We start from the raw sequence: 16,157 nt of genomic DNA, 5'->3' as shown, positions 1-16,157 counted from the left end.
GGGAAAGCGAAGGGGGAGGAAGGGGGGAGATGGAGAGTAAAAATGTCGATAATTGACAACAATACCTTCTTTCAAAATCTTCGTTTACTCTGTCTTACGCTTCTCATGAATTATCCAATAACAAGAAAGGAACAAATAATGGAAGGTTGTTTGCAATGATAGCGGGTGGCCCTTGAACAGTTCAGTTAATCAGCAATTGCAGCATCATTATAGTCATCTGTCTTTTCAAGAAAATTAGTCGCTGTGGCAGTGCCTATGTTGTGTTTACGGTATCCATAATAATGGAAATACATTAAGGCCGGTCCACAATAAATCGGGAACGGAAACGACAACGAGAACGAAAACGGAAAAATTGTTAAAATGTATTTAAAAGTAGGCCTAAGCGTTCACAACCGAGAAGCTTGACGGAGCCCGGGAACGGGAACGGAGAGTTGGCCAAGTTTTAACTTTGCCGTTCTCGTTTCCGATCACATTCTACTAGATTCATTCTGTTGTCGTCAAAAAGTTATTTGGTCGTCGTATATTTTGTAGCAAGGAGGCCGTGACATAATTTCTTGTCCATTCATTGCTTGTAACTAACGCAGAAATTCAGTATAATCAATTTCAATGTATACTACGTGTATATGTGACCAAACTACCACGTGAGGGTGTTATTATTAAGAAAGTATTTGGAAGTGCCAGGTGGAAAAATTTTACACTAATAATCTAATGACAAATGTTAAGAAATCAGTGCCTGTATTAAAATGTTATTTCATTATCTGAAATTCAAATGATGATTTCTAAAATAGAATTAACCCTCTCTGAAATACAATTGACTGAACTGAAATAAAAATGACGCTTTCTGAAATATATTTGACTTATCTCATAAGGGTGAATATTCTGAAATGGGTAAATGTATGTCCCGGCTGATTTAAGGAGTTTCTTGAAAATGTTAACTGATTGCTTTTGCGTTTAATTGACTAACTCTCACATGTTTTAGTTGGAAACAAAGTATAAAAGAATTAATTTTAAAATTTATAATTAAAAAATAACGTCCAAATGTCAAAACGTAACTACGGTCCCTATGTCCCCAACTACATTTTACTCTGTTTTAGTAAGTTTTTCTCGGAATGTTTCGATTTGATTTTATTTCCTCGGCCAAGATTATAAAAATAAATAGTTAAAATGCTTGTGAAAGACAGGAATTGTTGTTTCTTTAATTCTGAAAGGACACAACTTTAACGTAAAGTTTGTCCCCAAAAATTTCGTAACGCCGGTCCCTCGAAATAAAAGAGCTACATAAAAGACAATTTTGCTTCATGTGGTAAATTTTAACGGTTGGTAGTGATGAGAGGTCAACATGGCGCCAGTTGAAAAACTTTTCGTCCATTGTCGTAATTTATTTTATTGGAAAATACAAAAATCATCACTGATGACTGTTATGTTTTCTATTGGTAACACCGGTCCCAGGTGGCATTAAAATATATAGTTTGTATATACAAAACTTTCGTAGTATATGCAAAGCATTACAATGTTTGTCGACTAAAAAATCTAAGCTCCATGATATTTTTAACGATTTATTTTGTCAGAACTATTGCGGAAATTATACTAATTTGTAACAACGGTCCCTGTAACGTCGCTCCCTTTAATGTGGGACGAGGTTTCATTTAACATGCAATTATTAAATACTGATGGATAAAGTAACTTCGAATATTATTTCATGTGATTGTTTATAGGAAAGAAAAAAAGTCTGATAATGAAAGTTGGAAATATGAAAGGGAGAAGATACGTAGGCAGAGGGCAAATATGACTGAAGAGGAGTTGCAGAAAAAAAGGGACTATGGCAAAGAATATAAAAAAGGAAGAAAATAGCAGATATGACTGATCGTGAAAAAAGAAATGTTCGAAAACAAGTGAAATATGAAGTACAGAAGTTTAGAAGATACCTTAAACAGTGGGCTGTAAGGGGAAGATAACAACAATCCCTTGGCTTTTTTTTTAATTAGAAAATCTCACATAACATTTTTTTAAGCTCAACTGGTACCAGACTCTTCAATAATAGGAGCAAATGTAACCAATATGAGAAAAAAGTACACAATTTAATATAATATATTTTTTCCAGTTTTGTTATTCATATTTCCCCATTTCAGAATATTCACCCATATACAAATTATGTTTACTGAAATACATTTGATTTATTTGATACACAAAAAATGATACATTCTCAAATACATCTGGAAAAGGTGTAGATAACTATGCAGTTGATAAAGTGTCATTCAATAACAGATTATAAGAATTAATCGTGAGTTGGTAGAACTGATAATTCTCGTGCAACAGTGGCATGGGACATGAATCATACCGGGCTAGATAACTGTGCAGTTGATAAAGAGTCGTTCAATAACAGATTAGAAGAATTATTCGTGACTTGGCATTATCATCCAATAGCGGTATCAAGAATCCGGCTGATCTACCTAACTGCGCAATTGATAAAGTGTCGTTTAGTAACCGAAGAAGAGAATTATTCGTGAGTTGCTAAAGTAGATAATTTTCATGCATTTAAGTCTTAATTCATTCACCTAAACTTCGGAAACTGTTTAGAGTATAGATATGACGTAACTACACTTCCAACTAGTATATCCTTACAACAGTTGTCGCGTTTGTTTGAATGAGGGTTGCAGAAGTTTCTAATTAGATTTATTCACAATGTCTGTTGTTTAATTTTATGGTAATAGCTACCCGTGAACCAGTGAATAATTTTGTTATATACTGAACCTAACAAATAATTTTTTTTTCCTTATCTTTTCTGTTGATAGAGCTGAATTATAGGCTGAAAAGTTGAAAATTTGCGTTCTTTTGAGTCTGGTATAAAACTGAAATACTTTCCAGTTCATATTTTGTAATAGCGCAAGGAACTTTGACCAATATCTGTAATCAAATTATGTATAAGTAGCGACAGGTGAAATATGAAATTTCATATTTTAAATCATTCACACTAGCGGTATGGAAACAAGCATTTTCACGATTCGCCATGTTTAGAACGCAAGTAACGACAAAAGTAATTCATATTTCATAATATTTTGTAACATTTTCATATTACATAAAAATCTTATACTTTTTCATATATTTCACGATTTTTCTTTCTTAGGCATAGTTAATATTTCTATATACCAATAAACCGGGCTTTAGTATTATTTATATTACTACTGGCAAACTAAGTTCGTTAGACGTTCAAATAAAAATTTTTCAGATTTATTTTCAACGAAAAATACCAGACATTTTGAAAATTATTTGCTTCCATAATAATGAAACATACTATCTCTGAATGTTATTTTTATGCCAAATACATTTTCTTGAACCTATCCACCTTCAGTTTTTGAGTTTCAACGCGAAAACGTAAGTAGAAATGTCAGGACGATCAGTGGGGTTTTCATGTGGGAGTAAAGCAATAGCTATTTCAGATCATTGTGGATTGTAGGTGGAAGTTAAAGAAAGTCAGGTTTGCCATGCTTGGGAACAGTAGACATAACATCTTGGTATAGCTGCTGCATGTAGAGCTTGAAATGTAGAGGGTAAAATCATTTTATCTTGCTAAGAGATCTTGCTGAAACGATCGGGATACTACAAAATTTTCTAGGCCTCTCATTTTATCAGTAAGTAATACCGTCTTTCCTTAGAAATTGTAATTTTTGCGCTCTCTCGAGCCAATACTGAATCTACACCATACCGCCATTAAATATCCCAACCCACTTGATTAATAACTATAAAATACAGTATTTGATTTTTCATAATAATAATATTATTATCTTACGCAAATTTTGTAGTTTATATATTAACATCATGGCATTAACTATAATAATAATAATAATAATAATAATAATAATAATAATAATAATAAATTTTTAATGGTAATAATGTCATCAAACCACCACTAGTTTTGTAGATTTTAATATCCAATACCACCTGTACTCAGAAAATTACACACCGCAGAATCAGACCTGCAAAAATATTTTTAGTAAGTCTTGAAGCCTTTCATAACCAATTGAATTTGAACTCTAAATATGTCAGCAATCCTGCAGGTCATGGCCTTCGTGTAATAGCCTATTGTTTATTGTAGTGTGTGTTTTGTTTTATTTTGAAATGCAATTAATTCTCAAAACTGACGAAAGATGGATTTTGGAAAATAGGAAAATTATGTAGGAAAACTGACATTTCACTGAAAACTACTATTTTTCTGAAAAACTTTGGGTTCTAAGCTTCAAAATGAGGGGTCATTTATTAAAATCCGTTCAGCCGTTGTCCCGTAATTTCCATTACCAGTTAAAATTATATATATAGATATGTGCATGAAATTGAGCAATTCCACCAATATTTCGAGATCCGTACTACTGGGAACATCGAAAGAAAAGTAGGAAGTGGAAGATCCCGTATGGTACATGGGCCACAGCATATTACAGCAGTTCATGATGCAGTACGCAGTGAAGATGACGCTCCAAGAACGAGTCTGAGTGCAAGGAAAATGTCGAGACAAGGAGGAATTAGTCGCAGTTCAGTCAGGCGTATCTGTAAGCTAGACTTGGAATTGAAATTTTTTAAGAGGTGTAATACTGGGTGAACAGTATAGAGCAGAACTCGCGCGGCCTTGAGTCCCTCACCTCCGCGCGCATAGCCGGCCGGCCGAGCCGTGAAACCTGTTCTGCTCTATACTGTTCACCCAGTATAACGAAACTAAGGCCCGTAACACACTTGCAGAGTTTTCGCCAGCGAGAAATGTGTTGTGAGAAAAAAAAATGATAACATGGATTCAAATGGACGTCCACGCACTGGAAGAGATTCTCGCTCGAGGCAAAAACCTCGCGCGAGTTTCTCGCTGGAATCGGTAGCTCAGCGAATTTTCTTGACACATTTATCGAAGATGTTTGACATTTATACTCTTTATGACGATTGAATGTAGAGAAAGATATCACAGGTGGCGATGAATTGTATTATTTTTATTTGAAAATGAGGAAAGATGGCTGATAATTGCAGTCAGAAACTTATCGAACTTGTACGATGTCACCCGTAGGCCTATTTATATGATACACGGGATGAAAACTATAAAAACACGAAACTTAAAGAAGAAATCTGGAGACAAATATCAGATTATCTGAAAATAAATACGGGTTACATTTTTTTAACCTATTATTTTGATTAGATTTAATAGTATTGATTAAACATTTGAAATAATGTATCTATATTCCTTAACAGTTTACGTAATTTTAATCAGAATATAGCAAAGAATTCTCTATCAAATCATGAATGGCAAAAAAAAAAAAAAAAAACTGTGGTCCATGGAAACGTAGCATCATTCAAATCGAAACCAGTGTCCAAAACTCGCCCTTATTTTCGTAAGATACAGTGTGATTTTCAGATATTTCTGGCTTTAATTTTAGGCCTACTTCTTCTTTTCATGAACAAAATATGTTCATGTAACTCCATTCCCTAATCATCTGAATACTCAGGTTCAACATAGCGTTCGTACGTAATTTGTGAAGTACGACAATATACTTACAGGTTATATATTTAAGTACGACAGTATACGTAAATACATAACCTATAATATTTTCCCCAAACGAGTCATTACTATAATCAGAAAAAATGCTTTCTGCATGAAGGCAGTGCATAGATGATCATAGCGAGGTGTGATCTGTGATAGCAAGAACTCGCCAAGTGTGTGGAGGAAGGTTCTTCACCTCTTTCTCGCAACACATTTCTCGCTAGCGAAAACTCTGCAAGTGTGTTACGGGCCTTACAGACGTTACCCGACAGAAAAGACGAGAACGGGCAAGAAGACTCTTAATGAAATTCAGACACTGGGAAGAAATAATTAGAAAGATATGTTTCACAAATGAAATTAAATTCACTATTGAGGCATCAAGAAACGCCCAAAATTACAGGATTTATATAAATGTTGGCAGCTAAAAACAAATTGGCCACGAAAGATTATTTCGTGAAAGATACCACTTTAGTCGCAGTATAATGGTTTCTGCAGGGGCTGCATATGAAGGAAAAAGTGACCTGATATTCCTGAGCTTAAGGGGTTAGGTACAGCTCACAACAGTAAAATTTAACAAATATTCAACATTTTTCCATTACTGTATCTTATACAATAATGAAAATTAGTATGTGTAAAACACTGTCCTTCTGTTATATATATATGATTTAAAAAATATTATTTACATTTTTTTCCTCCATTACTGTATCTTATACAATAATGAAAATTAGTATGTGTAAAACACTGTCCTTCTGCTATATGAATATATATATATATATATATATATATATATATATATATATATTTACGATTTAAAAAATATTATTTACATTTTTTTTTTCAAAATTCAGTTCACTGTGCAATGATGAAGCGTTTCCCACATAACTCAAAAACTATCCAACATTCTGTGATGAAATTTTTTTGTTCGTATTTATGCATGTCATATCTACAATATGATGTAAGATCACTTCTCTATCTTTGATAGATTGTGTGATAAAAAAATTCATTTTAAAAATTGTCAAATATCAGTATTTTATTCTAACACAAAATAAAAAAAATATATATATATTAAGGAATGTAGTTGAAAGAGCATGATATTGTAAACATGAGTTTCAGCAATAAAATAAAAGAGAGAGAGCATGCAAAAGTTTACAAGTTTATGAATTTTGAGGGAAACGCTTCATCACTGCACAATGAACTACCACCATTAAGTTATGAATTTTGAAAAAAAATATATATATATAAATATTTTTTAATCGTAAAAATATTTTTTCCATATAGAGAAGGAAGTGTTTTACACATACTAATTCTCATTACAGTAATGGAGGAACAAAATGTTGAATATTTCCAAAAATTTTACTACTGTAAACTGTACCTAACCCCTTAAACTCAATAGTCAAATATATTGTGAAGATGTTCTCGGAAATGTCCTTGCAAACATTGAAGATGGTATGCCAAATTATCATTTTATGCAAGATGGAACACCAAGCCACCGAGTTGCAGAAACAATTACCTACTTCAAGCCAACTGCCCAACCTTCATTCCTCCAGATTTGTGTCCACCGCGTAATCCGGATTTATATCCTATGGACTACTTTGTATGCAGTCAGCTAGAGAAGATGGTGTATGAACGGGAGGACATTGGCGACTTCTTGCATTCAAAGCAGCGTATACGTAATTAATTGTTGGCTCCAGCTTTCCCAGAGACTTCGTCTCTGCCATAGACAACTGAAGAACACGGCAAAGGAAAGTTGTGGAATATGGCGGTTGTCATATTGAGACCTGTATTTAATTTATTTTTCTATTAATATTTAATTTCTATAAAAATAATTACGCTGTGTTATGTCCTATAACACGTTAATTAAACATTGTTCTCGGAAACTCGGTTTTTTGCAAGGTCTCGTTTTGCTTGCTATAAATTTAACGAAAAAGAAAGTAAAAATATAAATAAAACATTTATTAAACCAAGAAAGTTTGTTTATTTTCGTTAGATAAAAAATATTTACTATTTCTAACGACAGAAGCTTTCAAATTTTGTACCGTTTTTTTTAAATATAAAATGTGATGTATATATTGTATAACCAGTGTTCGGTTCAGCCAGTGTAGATCGAAAACATTTTTTTTGTCTTCAGTGTAAAAAATGGAGTTACCTAGTCAGGGTGCAAAGTAACGGGAGAATAGAGGGGGTTTTCCCCCACCCGTTGGAAAGTTATCCCCTCTCATAAATTCATAATAACATCCCTGCCAGGGATAACTTCTGTCCCCCTCACAAAATATAATTGTTTTAATACGAGTATATGTACTTTACAAAGTATAAAGTAAGCAAAGAAAATAATATTCATATATTATCATCATCGGCAAGCTGACAACAGTCAGTAATTTAGAAATGACACATCTTATCTTAAGCCTGCTCATGGATATAATTTTATTATTGTTATTATTACTATTATTATTATTATTATTATTATTATTATTATTATTATTATTATTAAGATGCAAGACAAGCAACTCAGTGCGACCAAGCGTTGACCTTATCGAATGAGGATAATAATTTTATGTATGGTATTCTCTATCCAGGATTCTATTCCCCCCCCCCCATCAGAAATCTTAATTTGCACCCTGTACCTTGTTCTTGCATTCACAAACAAACATTCTTATGGGGGCAGATAAAAAAATTAAATTTTTTCTTCCAGCATGTTCATAATGTCAAAAGAAGTGCTTGTACAAATTTTGGCCACTCGACCGCAATTACGAGGCCGCCCAGGAAGTGATTTTCCCTGGGGCCGTTTACAGAAAGAATGAACAATTTCATGGAAACATTTATTAAAACAGATACAGCAATTATTGCGCTATTTTCCAGCACATTCCCAGCTGAAATTGGGGCATTGGCACACCTGGGATCAATTTTTGTATCCCTACGTCGTCGTAGAAGTCTGCCGTCTGGGTTCGGAACCAGTGTGTGACAACCATCTTCACCTCTCTGTTGACCCCACTGTATGACAAATGTCTCAATTCTGGTGGGGAATATGTTGAAAAATAGCGCAACAATTCCTGTATCTGTTCCACTAAATCTTTCCATGAAATTGTGTTTTTTTTGTAAACGGCTCCGGGGAAAATCACTTTCTGGACGGTCTCGAGTGGCTAAAATTTGTATAAACACTTGTTTTGACATTATTAACATGATGAAAAAAATAACTTTTTTTATCTGCTCCCATGAGAACGTTTGCTTGTCAGCTAAAAGATCTGATGATGCTGACAAACTGCTTAATTATGCAGATTTATTTTATTTATTTCGGTAGCATATATTGAGAATAGACAAAACTGTTAATCTCTAAACGCTTATTTTGTAAATTATGATGTAAAGCTGCTCCAATTTCTTTAGGAATGAAGACATTTTAGGAATGAAATATTTATTTCTTATTTTCATATATTGAATGGTACATCGGTGCCACAAGTGAACACTTGTAAATACCTAGGTATATATTATTTAAGTAACAAACTGGGTTGGGAGGAACAAGTCACTAATACCACAAGGAAAGCCTGGAAAGCACTACATTTCTCTATGCGTATTCTGAAGAAATCTAACCGAAAGTCAAAAGAATTAGCGTACAAAACCTTGTTCGCCCAATTATGGAGTATGGAGCAGTAGGTTGGGATCCGTACAGGCAAAACCAAATCGATTCAATAGAAAAGGTCCAACGCAAGGCAGCAAAATATGTCAAAATGGGGAAGGGACATGGTGAGGAGATAGTAAAATATTTATGGTGGGAACTTCCCAAATCAAGGCGACGAAAAACCAGACTCAACGCATTGTTTAAGGCTCAAATGGGACACAAAGCATGGACCGATATCAATGCTAGATTAGCAACACCATCATACTTAGGAAGGGCTGATCATATTAGGAAATTTAAATGTAGAAAACAAAGAACGGACGTGGCAAAATTTTCCTTTGTTAACCGCACAATAGTAGACTGGAACAGCTTACCTGCGGCAATCTTTCAGGGTGGTCCTCTTAAAATCAATACATTTAAGGAAAGGTTGAGAAGATTAGACTGAAAATGTAATTGGAGGTGCAGTGTAATTATTTAAGTTGTGTCATGTAACTAATTGAGTTGATATATAATTAATTAAGTTGATATGTAATTAATTAAGATGATATGTAATTTAGTTGATATGTAAATAAATTAAGGTGATATGTAATTAATTAAGATGATATGTAATTAAGCTGGTATGTAATTAATTAAGGTGATATGTAATTATTTAAATTGGTAATAGTTGGGTGAAATAGAAGTACTTATAAGTTAGATTTACTTTTGCTTATCGTCGTTATTATAGAATAGTTTTTATTTATAGTCCTAGGTTTATTGCATCTACTATTTATAGATTTACGTTTATTTTATTTTATTTCATTTACGTTTATTTTAGTTTATTTCATGTAATTGTAATTATTGTATATTATATATCACTGCCACCGGGTGTATACCCAATTGTAGTGTTAATACATACATACATACATACATACATACATACATACATACATACATACATACATACATACATACATACATACATACATACATACATACATACATATTGCCAGAATCAATTTAATATTTTGGCCAAATTGTCCTAATATTGTGCCGGTCTCTAGCTGAAATTTTTATTCCTAATTCTTCTGTTTGTATTTTACTTACGTGAGTTCATTTAACCCAAGAAGACAACAGCTCAGCTATCAGTCACACCTGAATTTGCAGTCTTGAAGCGCAGTTGTTATACTGCTGGTACATGAATAATGTCTTTGATCCCCTCTCGCTTCTCGCCTCCTGGATGCGAGCCTCACTCTATCAGCAGCGTTGTAGCGATGAATAGATGTCAACTAATGAAAAACATAACAAACCTGTTGTTTCAGCTATTGTAAGTGCAGTAACACAGAACACATCAACAAATGCCTAACAGTGACGTATCGAAAGAGTGATGTCATCTTCCCACAACAACACGCGCAATTATAAGCACTTCTGTTTTGATACGACTGCAATTTCTATTAAACAGTATACTACTGTATCTGCAGTTGATTATAAGGACAATGGACCTTGCTTAAGTAAATTATGACTCTGCCCTTTGTTCTGTCCCTACAGCGGAATGTTTGCTGTTTGAAGTAGTAGTTCTCCTTATACAGAATTATCTTTCCAATACTTTGTACAGCTTGAAAAGAAGAATATAATATTATACGTTATATGCATTTCTCAATAATTAGCTCTTTATTATTTTGCATGTGATGTTTCTGCTCACAGTAGACTGTATTTTTTGAAAACTATACAATCTGTCACTTAAGGGGAGAGGATGGTATTTTTTTTTAACTTTTTTCCTATTTGGTGTAAATTATTAATTTTTTGTATGTAGAGAGCTCATAGCTGTGGCAACTCAACCAAACAAAAATATAAAAAAAAATTATTTGGGGGCCCAAATTTGAAAAAAAAAATATACCCAATGCAGGATTGTACTAAAACCGATATATCTAAACCGTTTTTAAAGATAGATTCAAACAGTTTTTGCAATGTATTTGAAAAAGTATGTTCTACAAACTGTCTGTAGCAGAATTTTGATATTAGTCCCTACGTTTGTAAAATAAACAATTAAAATTTAGTAACAATTTTTTATTTCCTTTCTTGCAAACAAACGGATGTATTTTAAAAATGAAACCAATTAACAAAATTCTGTTACAGAGAAAAGTTTCCTAATAGTCTAAATAATGTGTGTTCTAAATTTCTTGCATGTATCTTTAATAGTTCAGAAATTATATCCATTTTGTCTGGCAATGTAGCAAAAAAAAAAAATGAAGTTACTGGAAACCGATAAAAGCGGGCGTATGATTTAAAAATCCATAGCGCAGAGAGTTTAAAAATGACGTCTCAACATCCGATAAGGGCACAAATACCCACAAAATGTTATGCAATGCATTCCACACATATCAAAGGGTATTTTAAAGAAAAAAACATTTTTTAAAATTTAATTTACCGGAAACAACAATAAAAGTGGGCGAGTGATTTAAAAATCCATAATGCAGGAAGTTTAAAAATGGCGATCCACACATATCACAGAGTATTTTAAAGAATTTTTTTTTTAAATTTAGTCACTTATCATCAAAAATACCATTCTCTCCCCTTAACAGTGCTAGTAGATGTTTAGTTATAAGTACTTAATAACTAGGCCTTATATAGGATATATAAGGCAATGCTTTCAGATTTTTCATTTCTATCGGTTGTTATTTATGAATTTTCCCCTCTTTTAGTATTAGCCTATTTTTTGTGGTTTTATTTATTTTTCTTATTTATTTCTGGTGATTTGCATTTAACCAATGTTGCTTCGCAGGTCTACCACGATTAAATCTCTTGAAGATCATAGCTAATAAGTAATGGGGATCAGATATCACGACAATGCGTCTGTTTTATAATGCTTATATACGATCAAAATTGAACTATGGATGTGAAATATGGGGACGAGCATCAGCAACTCATCTACAAAAATATCTGTTCTTGAAAACTCAGCCTTAAGATTATGCCTAGGAGTACCAAAAAGCACATCAACTGTTGCCCTAGGAATTGAATGTAATATTCAACCAATGAGACACTATGTATTACAAAAGGATCTAAAATACATCTAAAATTGCAAGCCTCATCCAGATCTCAGATGTTCTTCAAACTGTCAGATAATATTCTGTGTAATTTCTATAAAATAAACAAAGGAGAAATACCAATCTATATCACAGACACACTCATTGCTGAAACTCCAGTTGTGAACGAAATTCCTCCATAGAAGTGGGTGATTCCAGAATATAGCACACAAGTTCTAGAGAATCATTCCAAAACATTCTTAAGTTAGATGCCATGGAACTACTCTGCAGCACATATAAGGATCACCTTCAAATCTATACAGATGGATCTCTAAATCCTAATAATGGGACATCAGGAGCAGGGTATTATATTCCAAAATATCAAGAAAGTTATTTCATACCATGTTCATCCTCCTCCAGTCTTGACACTGAATTGCTAGCTATTGATGCTGCTCTTCAGTGTATTACTCAAATTTCGGAAAAATCTATTTGCATACTTATCGAATCCAAAGGGGCTATATTTAATATAATTAAATATGTACCAAACCTATACGCACATAGAATCATTCCAATTCGGAAACAACTAAGTAAACTAAAAAGCTCCAAAAGGAAATAACATTTCAATGGATACCTAGCCATTGTGGCATACCTGGAAACGAGAAAGTCGATAATATTGCAAAACAGGCAACATATTTGCAACCAAGACCTCTTCAAGTGAAATCTCTATCTAATGCCTTTGCTTCATTAAAGCCTCATTTTATAAACCTACGGATCAACAATTGGCTCTCTTCTGACAAAGGACAAATTTTACAGTCTGTACAAAAGAAACCAAATGATGTAGAAATGTACAAAAACGTTCCCAGAATTATGTTCAAACATTTTTAACAAGTGCCAGAACAGGTCACATTGTCACTCAATTGTACCTACACCCATTTCACATTTCTGATAATCCTACTTGTCTGTGGTATAATAATCATGATGAAGATCTGGAACACATTCTTCTATACTGTCCATCCATAAACCACAAAAGAAGTAAATTAAAATCAGCAATACCAGTTGCAGAAGACACAGCCCTGCAGTATATATTGACTACACCCCAACTCTGGCTACTAGCAACAGGCATCTATAATGAACACCGATCAAAATACCCCTCATTTCTCATGAGAACAAGAACTGAAAAAACTACAGTGGAGTATAGTGGACTTCATGTTGTCAGCAAAACAACTGGATACATTAAGAAGATTGATTGATTATTTATTTCTGGTGATGTGGCAGAGAAGGTCTGATGGGTGGAACTACACCAGTTGAAAATGGATAAATAAACAAATAAAAAATATGTAAATGAGTGAATATAAATAAATAAATAAATAAATAAATAAATAAATATTACTCGACCAAGGCGAGTGGAGCCGCGGGCGTAATGTGAACTATCGCGATGCGGTACTACGAACGCAGGAGCAGTAGCGCCACGGCTCCGGGCTGTAGGACTCCACTGGCCTTGGTCGAGTAATGAGTGAATGAATGAATGAATGAATGAATGAATGAATGAATGAATGAATGAATGAATGAATGAATGAGTGACTGAATGAATGAATTAATGAGTGAGTGAATGAATGAATGAATGAATGAATAATACATCAATAAAGATTCCTTGAGACGTTTAGAAGTTGCTGAGATGAGATTTCTGAGATTCGTAGCAGGCTATACTCTTATGGACAAACAGAAGAATGAAGATAATTGTAAAGTAAGAATTAGGAATATTTAAACTAACAGGCAAAATTACAGACTATAGGAAAAATTGGTACAACCATGTTCGCAGAATGGAAGATAATAGAATTCCTCAAAGGGCGTTGAATTATTCACCTAGGGGTCTAAGAAGTCGAGGACGCCCTGTTCGAAGATGGATCGAGCAACTTTAGTTTGGAGTTGAAACAGCTCATCAGTGGTCTAAACCCTGTTGTATGATTCATCATCATCATCATCATCATCATCATCACCATCATCATCAATAAATGCATCAGTTAATTAATGTTAATGCATAACTTGGTAAATTTTATAGACAGGCCTACCTTAATAGTAATATGCGTTACAAGAGCGGTATGTTGAAGTTTTCATGTTCGAGGAAAAGTTTGAAAAAGCGAAACGTAGTTGCAATGAAATCTCCATCTTGGTTTCTGTTCAATGACGGCAAATTTGCAAAACAAAAATATCTATCTTCAACATTGTTGCTTTAAAATGTTTTCTATGTTTACTATACTCCAGCAGGCCGTGATATACGTCTGTCTTTTTTTTCCCCCAGTCTATGATGAGTCTGGAATCTTGTTGATTTTTTCACGGCTTCCTTAATGTTACTTGCATCACGAATGCAGTAACTTTAGTGGAGTTGTAGAGTTTACTTAATTTTTGCAAATATTTAAAAACAGTAATTAACACTGCAATTTAGGTGAAATTGCAGTGGTAAGTTTCCAATTTATAATTATTACTATATTGAACGTCTCTGAAAATAATATGTTAAAAGCCTAAAGCAGTAAAATCAACATGTCATTTAAGCGGTAAGAAGAGGGAAATTGTTATGTGTGTTAGGATGGGAATACTGAATGTGGAATTTTAGACTTTCCGCGGATTGGTTTTGTGCGGAAACCAAGCAAATACGCACGATCTCGCACAAAATTTATTTCATAGATATAAAGTTAAGAGTTCATTATAATTAGTATAAGAAAAGTTATTTTTATACCGTCAAAGGTATTTGTAACCCTTTATGATCAGTAGTAGGCCTACCACCTTACTATCAATTTTTTATTTAACGTGGAAATTTTTCGGGAAACATATCCCGTTATCATATTTGCATTACTCTACGCACATCTTGCTTCTTAGCGCGAACGCGCCAATGTAACTCACAACATATCATTGGTCCTTAGCGGCAGCGGTCCGATGCAACCCGTAACATATCTTATTGAAAAATGGATGTTTTGAATATCATTGTAGATTGTATTTACATTCAAAATATTACTAATGGCTTGAGTAGGAAATGTTGCATTTATTTTCTTGCACTGGTTACGATATTCACGTTCTTTGTTCTATGTTTATGCTAAGATTATTCTCATCAAGAGATGACCTACTATTATTTCAAATCCTACAACCACCACGAGTTGAACGTTCCAAGCAATCATTTAACGACGCTGTATCAGGTACTAGATTATTTAGCGTCGGTGGGATTGATGATATCGAGATGAGGCCATGAATTACCTGACATTCCCCTTACAGTTGGAGAAAACTTCGGAAAAATCCCAACCATATAATCAGCCCAAGCGGGAATCGAACCCACGCTCGAGCGCAGCCTCGGATCAACAGGCAAACACACTACCGCCAGAGTTACGTTGGTGGATTACTATTTATTAAATTGTCAAATATTGGCTAATAGGCTACACATTGTATAAAACAAACTCTTGCACTGCTTAGAAATATCTTAAGTTGTAAATTTATATTATTTTGCTTTTTTCCGAACTAAAATCCCGATTGTAGCACAGAAAAATCCCATGTGAGAATGTAAAATCGTCTTGAAATGCAAAAGACAATTTAAATTATGCTTAAATATACCTTAAAAACTTAAGTTTACTTACAAATTAAATATGAAGTTCCAAAACAAGACCACCTCGTCTTTTTACTCATTAAATGCACAGTAAAATAATTAAATATTTGAGATGTGTAAACAAATTCAATCTGCTGACAGTCGCCATTATACACGGCCTACTGAAACAGCGATGATGTTCAATTGTTGTTTGTTAGCAAACTGCATCCTTTGACCTTCATCTAGATCAGCTGGCCATGATTGGAGGATGTATTTACTCTCGTGGCCTTCTGTGGTGAAACTCGACGGTCTATAATGTCATTCGTTGTCACTTCATAATTCAATATTTCCGTTATGGTTAACCTCAGGTATACCTTTGTGTTGTCTGACTGGGAGCCTAAGTCGATATAAAAATTAATGTGTCTACTTAAAAATTTTGAATCAGCTAGAGCTAAAACAATGGCCTAAAGA

General features: G+C 33.7%; 1 protein-coding gene across 1 annotated transcript in view; it reads right to left on the bottom strand.

Annotated features, from left to right (window-relative positions):
* LOC138701727 (uncharacterized) overlaps positions 1–15,890 on the bottom strand; it is a 29,880-nt gene extending 13,990 nt beyond the window's left edge. Inside the window, exons 1-2 of the mRNA XM_069828934.1 lie at positions 15,739–15,890; positions 10,203–10,384 (exon numbers count right to left, since the gene is read on the bottom strand). The gene's annotated coding sequence lies outside the window, so the exon portion shown is untranslated. The remainder of the gene's footprint in view (positions 1–10,202; positions 10,385–15,738) is intronic.
* Between the last annotated feature and the right edge of the window lie 267 nt (positions 15,891–16,157).

This window comes from Periplaneta americana, chromosome 6 (genome assembly GCF_040183065.1).
Source record: "Periplaneta americana isolate PAMFEO1 chromosome 6, P.americana_PAMFEO1_priV1, whole genome shotgun sequence".
NCBI lineage: Eukaryota > Metazoa > Arthropoda > Insecta > Blattodea > Blattidae > Periplaneta > Periplaneta americana.
Note: the sequence above shows the minus strand (reverse complement) of the source record. Positions and strands in the feature narration are given on the sequence as shown.